Source organism: Malaya genurostris, chromosome 3 (assembly GCF_030247185.1).
Source record: "Malaya genurostris strain Urasoe2022 chromosome 3, Malgen_1.1, whole genome shotgun sequence".
NCBI classification, from domain to species: Eukaryota; Metazoa; Arthropoda; class Insecta; order Diptera; family Culicidae; genus Malaya; species Malaya genurostris.
Genome location: NC_080572.1, coordinates 187,516,440 through 187,529,077, shown reverse-complemented (window position 1 = coordinate 187,529,077; position 12,638 = coordinate 187,516,440). Strand labels below are relative to the sequence as shown.

At 36.2% G+C, this 12,638-nt stretch overlaps 1 protein-coding gene across 6 annotated transcripts in view; it reads left to right on the top strand.

Annotated features, from left to right (window-relative positions):
• LOC131434559 (nuclear hormone receptor FTZ-F1) overlaps positions 1 to 12,638 on the top strand; it is a 446,632-nt gene that overhangs the window by 268,548 nt on the left and 165,446 nt on the right. The window lies entirely within an intron of this gene.

Here is a 12,638-nt window from a genome sequence, read left to right as displayed (position 1 = left end):
CTAGTTCCTGAAAACAATATCAATTAAGTGGCCACTTTTAATTGCAATTACAAAATGACTCCTTTTTTCGGCGTTTGTCATTACCTTTTCGAACATCTCGGGTTTTATAGCGTCGATTTCAGCACGAATGTTTGCCTTGAGCTCGTCAATAGTTTGAAGCCACAAACAAAATTCCGGGGGATTAAATCAGGTTGTCAGATGGTGCCTTTTTGTCGCGATATTTTTTTCCGATATGTACATTGAGTTAACACAATGGAACGACTGTTTTCGATTTAATGTGTCTCTATTTTAGTGCGTTGTTTCCCTGGCAAAAGATGTACTGAATTGACGTTTCCAAAACATATCTGATGCAATCGCTCGGTTGGTAAATGTGAAAATTATTCAGCGTTAACATACCGACATAAAACATGATGCACCCTGTACTTTGGTGATTTTTCAAGATCGAAAATTTTCAAACGTTTAGATTCAGCTAAATTTTTGCATATGACCTTTTTTGAGATACTAAATTTTTTGAGCCCTACCGCTTTGCGAAACTGAAGAAGAACCGATTTTATTGTCACTCTAGTACAGGGGTTCCCAAAGTGGTCGATATCTCTTTTGCGGGGGTCGACGTAAACGAAAACTGACTATGGGAGTCGATGAGGTCTAGAAATCGACCCCCTATTATTTGATATAAGTTGTTATTTGAAATATTCATGCTAAAAAGTAATGTTTATTTGACCTCCCGCGAAAATTGGTAAGTATTTTACATCAATATTAAAAAAGCAAGAAATTTAATTTTCAAAGGAATTTGTGAATTGGGGGTCTTAGGCCTTAGTTAATTTTAGTAAAGAGGTCCATAACCCAAAATAGTTTGGGGACCCCTGATCTAGTATATATTTGGTGAAGCAAACAGGTCTAAATGTTTGTAAAGTTTAGAGCATTCAATGCTACTGGATCCCATCAAATTCTTGTTGAAGCTTACTGTAAATGTGCTTTATCGGTCGCGACTTTTTAACGTTGGTTTAAAAGTGTAGGTTTTAGTAAATTAAAAGTGGAGGTTTAAAAGTGTAGGTTTTAGTAAAAAAAACAAAGAAGGGACAGGTCAACCCAAAACATTTGAATATGCCAAATTATTTAACAAAGACAATACTTAAATTCAAAATCAAATCACGGAAAAGTTAAACGACAGTTACCAAGCCAGTTCTACATCGTCTACCCGCCATTGGAAAGATTCAGAAGGTGGGAACATGGGTTCCTTATGAGCTGAACCATAGACAGCAGGAAAAACGAAAAAATGTAAGCGAATTTTTGCTTTGTCGGCATAAAACGAACGGTTTTATATACCGGATCGTGACGAGAGTTAAAAAAATGAATTTATCCCAAGCGCAGAAAATCATACGTCAACCCTAGCCACCGAACGGCATCAACTGCAAAACCTAATTGCTTCGGAAAGAATATGATGTTGTTCATTAGGTGGGAGCAAACGGCGGTTTTTTACTGTGTACAACGTACTTACAAGCTTCTCTGACCTAAGGAAACCGTAAATACTACAAATACTACCGACTGCGAATGATGAAATAGAATCAAGCATTACTCAAAAAACAATTGGAATGCATTACAAGACATGAGAAAGTCATTTTATAGTACTACAACGCCCCCGGCACATACAGCGAAAGCGATCAAAAACATCATTTCTGAACTCAGATTGGAACTTTTTCCCCACCCGCCATACTCCCTAGACTTGGCCCATTGCGACTATCATTTGTTTTTATCGATGTTTCATGCACTTGCTAATGAAGACGTGGAAAAATGGCTTAACCTCCGGTTCGCTTCAAATGATGAAGAGTTTTTTCGATGTCGTATTCGTGAATTGACGTAAAGATGGATAAAATGCATAGCAGTATATCAAAGGCAACTATTTTGAAGGAAGTATCTTGAACCTAAAGACTGTCCCAGAAAGTATGGACGCAACCAAAAACCGCCGCCATTTCGCAATGGTTCAGAATCTGTCAATTTTTATGGCTGTGTCCCGTTATTTACACTCTTGTGCAGTTGTTTATTCGTTTTCATTAGTTTGTTTCGAAATGCGTGGACTTTCAGCAGAACAACGTCGAAATATTGTGTACAAATGGTGCATAAAACGCGGACTATCACTGAGAAAGACAGCAAAAATGGAAGGAGTAAGTGAAAAAGCCGTGCGAAATGCAATCAGAAAGTTCGGTGAGGATAACACCTTTGAGGATAAACCGAAAACGGGTCGAAAAAAAGGTCCTGCTAACCCTCAGTTGGAAAAAAGTATACTGAAGGCGTTCGAGGAAAAGAAGGAGGTTTCATTTCGGGATGTGACCAAAAAAGTGCGCACTTTGAAGTCAAATGTTCTTCGTGCTAAAGAACGTTTGAATCTTCGAACCTATAAGAAGCAGAAACAACCAAAACGTAGTCCGAAACAAAAAACATCGGCCAGGCCAAGGGTTGCTGGAAATTTGAACTGCATAATCATGGACGACGAAACCTACGTGAAACTCGATTACAAATCCTTGCCGGGACCACAATATTATACGGTGCGAGAAGGGCAATTGTTAAACCAGTCCGAGACATCAATTGAAGTCGCAAAATTTGGTAAGAATGCTATGGTCTGGCAAGCAATTCGTAGCTGCGGTAAGAGTTCGAAACCCTTCATCACCACTGCTTCAATGAACAGCGAAATATACATCAAGGAATGTTTACAAAAACGACTTCTACCCATGATTCGAAGCCACAAGGATCCTGTTGTCTTCTGGCCAGATCTTGCTTCTTGCCACTACTCGAAATCAACGGTAAAATGGTATACTACCAAAAATGTCACTTTCGTCCCAAAAGACATGAATCCACCAAATTGCCCACAACTTCGACCAATTGAAGAATTTTGGGTATTAACGAAGGCACATCTTAGGAAACATGTCTCGACAGCCGAAACCATTCAACAGTTCGAAAAAGATTGGAAAAAAGTGACAAAACTTGTCGCCAAGAAGTCTGTACGGAATTTAATGAGGATCGTTCGCAAGAAGGTGCGCCAGCTAGTCTACAATGGCTAAGTAGCAAATGTTGAGAATAATATTCTGTTGTTGTAGTCTAATATTATCAGTATATCGAACACAATTTGAATATCTAACACTCGTGAATTATTTACAGCGAAATCAAAGTGCGTCCATACTTTCTGGTACAGTCTTCATGTTGGTACTCTAATAGCAATGTCGAGCGAGGCACAATTACCTTGAAAAATTTCATACCAATTCGGTAATTCGGATAACTCAACGAAAAGTCCTACTGCCGATTAGCTAGGGCATCGATCCACGAAAAGTTCGTCCGTAGATGCCTAGCCTCATTCTCGTGAAGCTAAACCAATAACTTTCACTTCATTTTCAACTAAACAAACTCTCGTACAAAGCGTCTCCACCATCGCCTTGCAGTAGTCATCTTTTTTGGTGTTGTTGTTGTTGTTTGTTAGTTGGTTTGTTTGCTTGTTCCCAAAGCACAAAACTCAGTGAGTGTACCTACATTCAAGCTCCGAACCCGCCGGAGCCACTCCGAAAAGGTGCCGCTGATTCTGATCCACACCCTCGGCAGTTCTTAGTGCGATCTCTCTCTCTCTCTCTCTCTCTCCGGGGGTTGGCGATGACGACTCATGCACACTGGTAGCATATACCAGTGCATATGCAGATCGGTGGAATGTAAAAAAGATGCAAAGTGCAGTTTTCTGTTTAATGCCGGCGTTTTTTTTATTTCTTTCTTCATTCACACATGTACTAAGCAAGCATTCGACGAGCATCATTCATCCATCAGTGTGCGCTCCCATTCTGAAAGAAACAACCGTTGGCGGTGAAGATGATGATGATGATGATGATGATGTGCTGATGCTGTGTGAATAAGGATTCTTCTTTTGGTGCCGTGTCACGTACGGCAGCTGACTGACCGACCGAACAACACAACTCGATGGTTGGATGTATATTCATGTATGGATAGATCATGATAGTGTCCAACAGGGCGCAAAAAATTAGGTCGCTATTAACTAAATATGATGCTCGGTCGATAGCGCCTCTGGCTGTGGTGGGGTTGAGGCATTTTGCTGCACATCAACACCCTCTTGTCTCACTGTAAACCATTTTGCAAAAAAATAGGACACTGAAACGAACGATGATTTTATCGATTGTGTGAATGAAAAATGTGATTCAGCATTTTGGAGTCTGTTTGGAGAAACAGAAGAAAGTTTTTTTTTATTTTAAACTGCGGATTGTCATTCTCGAATTATGCTAAGAATTACGTCATAATTCCTGACTAAATAACTTCAAACAATGAATCGCCGACTCTGGCGACACACTGGAGACACACTGGAAAACGGGGAGAATTTTCCATGCATTCATTGAATGGATGGCATTTCCCAGACGCAACCGCTAGAGGATTTCGTTCCCCCCCTTTGAGCAGCTTGTAGCGCATTTCTTGCAACAGGAAGTTACTTTTTTTCCTGCCACTGGAATGCTTTGGTTGAACGCTGATGCCAGCGAAGGACGCAACGTCGCACCAGGGGACCGTATGGGGTGGGTGGTTCTCAAGAATAAATTATCATCGTTCGCATGGAAAAATAAATTTTCATTTTGCTAAGTTGCTAAGTCTACTGTCTCTTCTGCCTCAGACTGCGGCCTGTTTCAGGAAGATATACGAGAACCATCGAGTCGCTTGCTTTAATGACTGCCTATTCGAAATGCATCCCGTTTTTTTCTTTTGTTTGTTTCTTTGTTTGTTGGTGAGTGAGGAAAATAGCCTTCCACAAAGAATGCAAAATGTGTGCTGTATCGTTATCCTTTCTTCCTTAATATGCGAATCCTAGTAGTATTAGGTTGTGGGAATCATTTCGAATTTTTGCTGACCGTGAAAATGATCGGAAATAAAATGCATAAGCAGTAAAATATGTCTGCTTTGCAATTGTTTGAAATTCGAGTAAGCGAATTCGGTGCGAATATGAAAACAAATTGTCATAAAATGATAATTGTTAGTTCAATCAATTTAAAGTAAGAATTATTTCTGCATCGTATTTTTAAAAGGGTGATTTTATTGCTGGTATCGTTTTGGCAACACTATTTTTGACAGATCACGCGTGAATCGTGTCTTGTGTCATTGTCAAACTTGTTCAGTTCTGTCTATAATTTAATCATGAATGGGCGTTGGCAAAGTTGGAGAAACGACCACTTTTTTATCGAAAAATTGTGTTCAGCGACGAAGCTCTGGAGTGAACATCAGCCAGAAGCATTGCAAGAGCTGCCAATGCATCCAAAAACAAAATCTCGGTATCTTTTCAGCGTGATTTGAATTTATCATTGAATTTCGTCATTTGGTTATTTGGATGTAAATTTCGATTTTTCAAAGTGAAAATATCTTAACTGTCTCTATTTCACGTTTTGTTCGATCTCATTTGTTAAAAAAATAGAAGATTTCTCTAAATCGTATTTTGTTGTATTGATGTGGAACACATCTTCATTTTCTATATAGGGGTGCAAATCTGAAACTCAAGGTAAAATACACGTAGAAATGTTATCAGGTTTTAAACACTTACAGCTCAGTATATTTTGTATCAATTATTATTATTATTTCATCATTTGATTGGAAATATTTCTAAGTTTCGATTTGAATGTATCAAGCCACGTATTTTCAATTATAAATAATTGAAATTTTGGTTGGTAGCGAGCAGTATCCTATTTTGTCTGCTAAAAATCTCCGGCATATCGGATTTCCCTGCCACAGACGACGGTTTTGAAGGAGTTAGCGATATATAAAAGGGAAAGCATCGCTCTGATTGGTCAATCGATGCAAAAGCGAAGCGGAGAAAGCACGCAAATCTATGAATAGAAGTGAAATTATAGCTAACGTTTCGGTCCTACGCGTAGCATGCTAGAGGTAGGTTGTTGCTAGACAGCAAGACAAAAAGTGGCATAAAACGATTTGAAGCTTTAATTTGTATGCTCTGATTTTGTGTCATGCAAGCTCGGATGAAATCCCATGTTATGTTGTTTCGCCTGAGAAATTGACAACTACCCAGGGCAAATTTTGAGTGCTTAAGATTAATTTCTATTTTATATATAAGATGATCTCGATTGACAATGAGAAAAAGTTTATCGCTTCTACCGAAATCGCAGAATGGTAGAGAAACTTAACGCTAAAAAAATAATTGCTTGCATACAAAACTTGAACTTGTTACGTTACTAAGAAACAAGAGCAGAAAAAATGGTGCGTCTATAGAAACCGACCGACTTCACAAAAATAACATTCATTTCATTTTTATCGCGACAACACATATGTTTTTATGCACTAATCGTTTTTAAATTAAATTATCTCGATATTGTCAGGATAGATTTTTGATGCATGCTTTTGAAGGCGAGATATTCGATGAACAAGTTGAAAGACGGCGTTTTCAGCTATGCAATTCTTCCTTCAGAAAAAATACTTTCCTGACCGCTAAAGTCAATGAATCATTCTGAAATTTTCACAGAATAATCTAAACTAATTTTCTAAGAGATTGTCAGTTGGGTTTCTTGATATTCGTTACCGTTTCTGAGAAAATCAGATTTGAAGCGTGAAAATAGCCCTCTAGAGCTCCCTAAAACACACTGGTCTCAGCCCTTAAATATAGAAATCGCATGTATGTACAAAGATATAATTGCATACATTTGGGATATTGGTGTTATTTCGTCGGCTATAAAATAAATACAAATCATGACAAACGATGTTCGCTTACCTTCTAATGTTGTCATTTTGTGTAGTTATTTATCGGAAAATGAAAAAAAAAAAAACGAATGGATTACGACGAAAACAATCATAATCTAAATGATGTGAAAATGAACAAAAAACTGCCGCTCCTTTTCCTACCTTGTTTCAATTGAAGAAAATTTAAATTTGATTTATTGGTCCTAACAAAAATCATTCTGTAAATCATTTTCGATGTTTCGATCCGAGTTTTGACAGAATTTTTCTTAAATGCGTACGATCAGCAGAATGTGAATGCAAAATACACTGAGGTCTCTTTCCACTTTCTGAAATCCACGTAAAAATACCATGAAACTAAAGAAATTTTTTTTGTGATGCTTTTCTTAGAGCTTCATGAAACGTTCAGATTTGGTGTAATCTCACAAAATTTTTTTTAAATCGACTTTGAAACTGCGTAACTTCGGAAATCTGCGTAGAAAAAATAATCGCAAAATGGAAGATTTTTTGTATGCTAAATGACCTAGAAAAGCATGAAACGTTCAGATCTGGTGTAATCTTATAATCTTAAAAAAAATTCATTCGACTCGAGAACGTGTTCCTTTTTTTTTTGAGATTTCCGAAATATAATTTTTTTATGCCACATGTTAAACAAATGCATGAAACGTTGAGATCTGATGTAACCTAAAAATTGTTTCTTATTTTGTAAAAAAACGAAAATTTCCCAAGTGTCAGAGAGTTGATTTAGAAAAATTTCGGAATAACACCAGATCTCGACGTTTCATGCATTTCTAAGACAAAACAAGAGAAATACGTGATAAATACACGTAAAAACCGCGTAACTTCGGAAATCCGCGTAAAAACTGCACAAAAAACCGCGTTGAAAAAGACCTCAGTGTAGTTCTCTAATGGTATTCAATCGACACTTGAAAATCAGTTCCTATACTAATGCTGGTTAAAAAGTTCTTTTTAAATACTATCGTCACTTTTCGCTATCGCCACAATGGTGGGGCTGATGAACAAAAAAAATTCAACACAAATCGGATTGTTCATTGACTAATTATTTCATTAGCAATCAATTTTTTTCGAACGAGGAAAATATTGCTCCAGTACGTTGGAATCGATTGACTGATCCTGAAAGGAACGGGTAGCTGACAGCATTTTATACCCATTGAATCTAAATGAAATTTAGAAAACTTCAACTGTAATTATGAGATATTTGAAGCCTTCTCATAACGCCTCAAAGTCCATCATACATTGCTAAACAGATTCCTAATGTCATGGAACAAGAATGACGTTTTTAGTTTATTACAATAAAAGATTTACACAATCAAAAACTTATCATTCTACGAGAGGGTCAATTTTAAAAATGCAGAAGTAAAACGTATCCACGCCGAAAAAAACTATTCCTTTAATGAAGTCCTAAATATTTGGGTTTAAACCTTATATTCACAAGAGAGATTTTGAATGAGAATTTATTTTAGTTTGTTTTCATTTTCCTTGTTCCAAATTGATACTCGGTATTAACAATTTTCTCTCTGTATCTTTTTCTTCTAGGTAAGAAAATCCAGCACACTCAATGGTAGCTGTAAGTATTTCTATTTAAATTTGAATACTTGTTTATTAGTATGGAAAGCAATAGGCGATCAAATGTCACATCAAATTACATGAAATTCATAACACAAAATACTCGTTAAGGCCAGGTCCCCCCAATCAATTTTGAAAATATCTAGAAATAAGTATCCATAAATTGCTAGAAAATACTCTTTGCAATGATTTGAAGTAGTCCCGAGAAGTTGGTAGAGGGCGCCCAAGCACGATTAATCGCGAACAAAAACTATGTACGGCTTTTTCTCGAAACCACGAAATCACTTGTATTCCAAAACTATTGCACGTATCAACATGAACTAAACGGAACTATTTCACTCTTCAGATGTCTCTCCGACCATAGAGATTATCGCCAAAAATATTCATTGTTATTTTTAAAAAAAGTTATTAACAATTAAAAGTGGAAAAAAGAGTCAAAATTGGAAAAAAATGCCGCCATTTTGTTTTTTTCTTAGTGTAAACTTTTCATTCTAGTTCCGTTGGAAAAAATGCCGCCATTTTGTTTTTTTCGTAGTGTAAATTTTTCATTCTAGTTCCAACCATAGCCAATACCATACAAAATGGTATACTGATTTATATTGTGCTTTTCGACGATTGTTTTCCAAGAAATGATGAACCTAACTAAAAAATCGAAACGAGTTTGATCAGCCGTTTTCAGAGCCACACTAAAAATTAATAAGAAAAAAAATTGTATGAAGTTTAATGTATGTACTTTTATCAGTAAATAATTTTTCAATATTGTTTAAACGATAAGCGGATTTTTTTTTTCAAACACACGTTTTTTTGCTGTAAATAATAAATGCAATTCATGAATTATAAGGCATAATTGAATGATTGCTACACTAAATACGTCTTTTTGGTTTTTTGAGTACCCGGTGAAAATACAGACTACACACTAAAAAAAAAGAATTTACCGGTTACTGACGACGTAATTCATAAAAACCTAATTTGTCAAATGCTGAACAATTTTATTTGTTATGACTTAATGTTAGATTAGCATGAATTTTACTGGTTTCGACTGTAACTTGCACTCGGTTAGTAGGTGCCACTGTATAAATTTCAACGCACTTTTTATCAACCGAGCAGATATGTACTTCTGTGGCTCAGTCGGTTAACGGACGTACTTTGTAATCCAACGGTTCTAGGTTCTAGTCGCAGCGGTCGCTATCAGTGTTTTTTTTTATTTTGATGAATTTCATGTCATAGAAATCTAAACATAATATTAAATGTTATTGCACGTAAATTTGCGTGAACTGCGACGCTTCATTCATGTGCATATAATAAGATGTAAAATCACAGGGTTTTTTCGATGTGTGTGGAAAAGAGAGGATGAATTGAAAATTCAAATTCATGCTTGCAAAAAAAAAGTCATAACCGATAAACCTACCTGAAAACTTTTACAGTAAAAAGACAACTCTGCATCCTCCGTATTCCTCAGATTTTGCTCCATCAGATTATTATTTGTCCCAATCCTCAAAAAATCACTCCGCGATAGATCAATAAACGAACTGAATTTTCTCAATTTTTAAACAAGGAAATATGGCTACCCGATTTAAAAAGAAAGACTGCGGAACAGACCGGTTCGCGATATCTGAATAAATTAATTGTAAACCACCAAAATCGTATATTCCTACCGTATTTAGAAAAAGGAAGAAACTGAAATCAACCAAGTGTATTAGATTCAAAATTAACTAAAGGAAAAAATTTATAATGGGCAAGATTTTGTATCATCAAGTTATTTGTAATTAAAATTCCGTTTGATAACCTTACACATATTTTGGTTAGACTCAGAATTCTACTTTCAAAACACTTCTGATTCTAATTGACAAGTAATATTTGACTTCCACATTACAATCAAATGTTTCACCGTTTGAAGAATTCTGTTACAATATTATGAAGAAGCTTTATGGTTGATTGGACATAACTTCCCAGCAACAATTTTTAACGAGTGACCAAAGATATATGTGGTCAATCGTTCACGGCTAAAAATCCATTCTCATACCATTCAATACCATGATTAAAAAAGTCATAAATTCAAGAAATATATCATCTCATGAAATCATACCTATCATTTATGATTTCATGGGCAAAATGATTTATATCATGAAAATTGTCATATGAGAAAAGTTTTTGTACATAATATGAATCATTTAGCTCCTGAAATAATGAATAACAGGCATGATTAAGTGAGAAGACTTGTTACTTGATTTTTGAATCATGGTATCGGGAATGAATTTTGATTTGTGAGAAAATGTCTTGCCTAGTCTTTCTAGTCTTTCTAAAACATTTTTGTCCTCGGCGATTGGTATTCTTAACTTATCAAATAATCTAATAGTAGCTTTCAAACGCACCTAACACTATCGAAATCAATTCGGACAACTCCAAGAAATTTTGGCGCAATAGAAAATGTCTACATCATATCAAAGCTTACATCTCCCGAACCGAAAAGGTTCGCCATAACCCTTCCAAACTTCGGTATCACCTTTTAAATTTTTTTAGTGCAATGTTAGAGTTCCAACTGTTCATTTTTAACCAATACATAACTTATGTATGTTTATGTCACATAGCGTTTAGAATGCGCAAAAAACTAATTGTGGAATCTGTGTTTTATATTTGAATTGTAATCTTCGATTGGCTATGCTTTCCAGTGTTAGAATTTCCAAACCTGATTGATCTTTTCACAGCAACACCTAGTAGTTTGAGTGCATGATAAATGTGAGATTATCTAATCTTGTATCCAATTTATTACGTACATTGCGATATCATTAGCTTGTTGCATACACTGCTAAAACTTTCACTTTAAATATGAAACCGAATTTCATATACCATTCGACTCAGTTCGTCGAAATCAGAAAATATCTGTGCGTGTATTGTGTGTTGTAAAAATATGCACTCGATTTTCTCGGAGATGGCTGAACTGATTTTTACAAAATTAGATTTGAATGAAAGGTCTTTTGGTCGTATAGTCTGCTATTGATTTTTTTTCCAGATCATATTTCCGGTTTTAAAGCAACGAGATAAAAACGTGTATAAAGTAGTGATATGATGTGCATTCGTTTTTTTTTCAAATACCATATTCGTTTTTTTTTTCATAGTCCAGTGGCTTGCTATTGATTTTTGTCCGGATCCGACCTACAGTTGTGGAGTTATGGGGTCAAATGTGCAAGAAAAAAAAGCACACTCGATTTTTTCAAAGACCGCTTGTTCAATTTCCACAAGCTTAGATTCGAATGAAAGGTCTTACAATCCCGATGAACACTTTTGAATTTTATTTGGATAAATCTTCCGGATCAGATTTAATGCATATAAGTATAAAGCATTCGAGCAAAATACATTTAGCAAAGCCAAAGCCTTGGTACTTTAATTCTTTTGTAAAATTTGACCTTCTGTTTCAACAGATTTCGCAGCCAATTCATAGCGCACAAGATCCATTGCATAGATGGTTCTACGATCCTACTGACTCTAAGAATCCTTCCAGGTCGGGGCTCAAATCTTCGACAACTGGCTTGTATGACCAGTACCGTATGCAAAATACATTCCACTATCTTCAGTTCTTCATTCTGTTGATGAGCAAAACCATTGAATTCTAGTGTACCGAATCTCAGTCTCCGGTTCCGGAAGTACCGGAAACAGTGGTCGGATACTCCAAAACTGAGCTCATTTCAATTTGTCCGAGACGGCTGGACCGATTCTCTCAAACTCATATTCAAATGAAAGGTATTATAGTCTCATAAGTTGGTGTATAATTTTATCCGGATTCAGTTTTCGGTTCCAAAATTCAAGTATGAAGAGTGTTTAAAGTTTTCAACTATCAGTTAGAACGACGAAACTTCGACTTCAAACTGCTTCAAATGGAAGTTCAATTCAGTTGCTGGCCAAATGAAATAGTGATAGTTATATTCGCAAAACTATGCCCCAGTACGGAGAAATTCTCTCCATCGAAAAAGAAAAGTGGAAAAACTTTTTCCCTGATATTCTAAATGGCGTACGTTTGTTACGCATGCGCTTGAAGAGGCCTATTCCTTCTTATGTAACTTTCGGTCAGGATACAAGAATTCCGTGCAAATCACTTGCTACCTATGACAATCAGATGGCCACATGTCAATATTGCCGAAAAGCTGTTCACTATGGTAAGCCATGCGAAAAACTGGACAAGAAGACGTCTGCACCAAAGGACAACAGCGTTCCCTCCACAGCAATCCCGAAAAACCCCAGTACATCGGAGGCAGCCATCAACAAGCTTGCTCTTCAACGAAACCTGTTGTTCCATGCGCAGTTAAGCCGAAGAGCGATGAGGGCAAAATAAAAGTTTTATG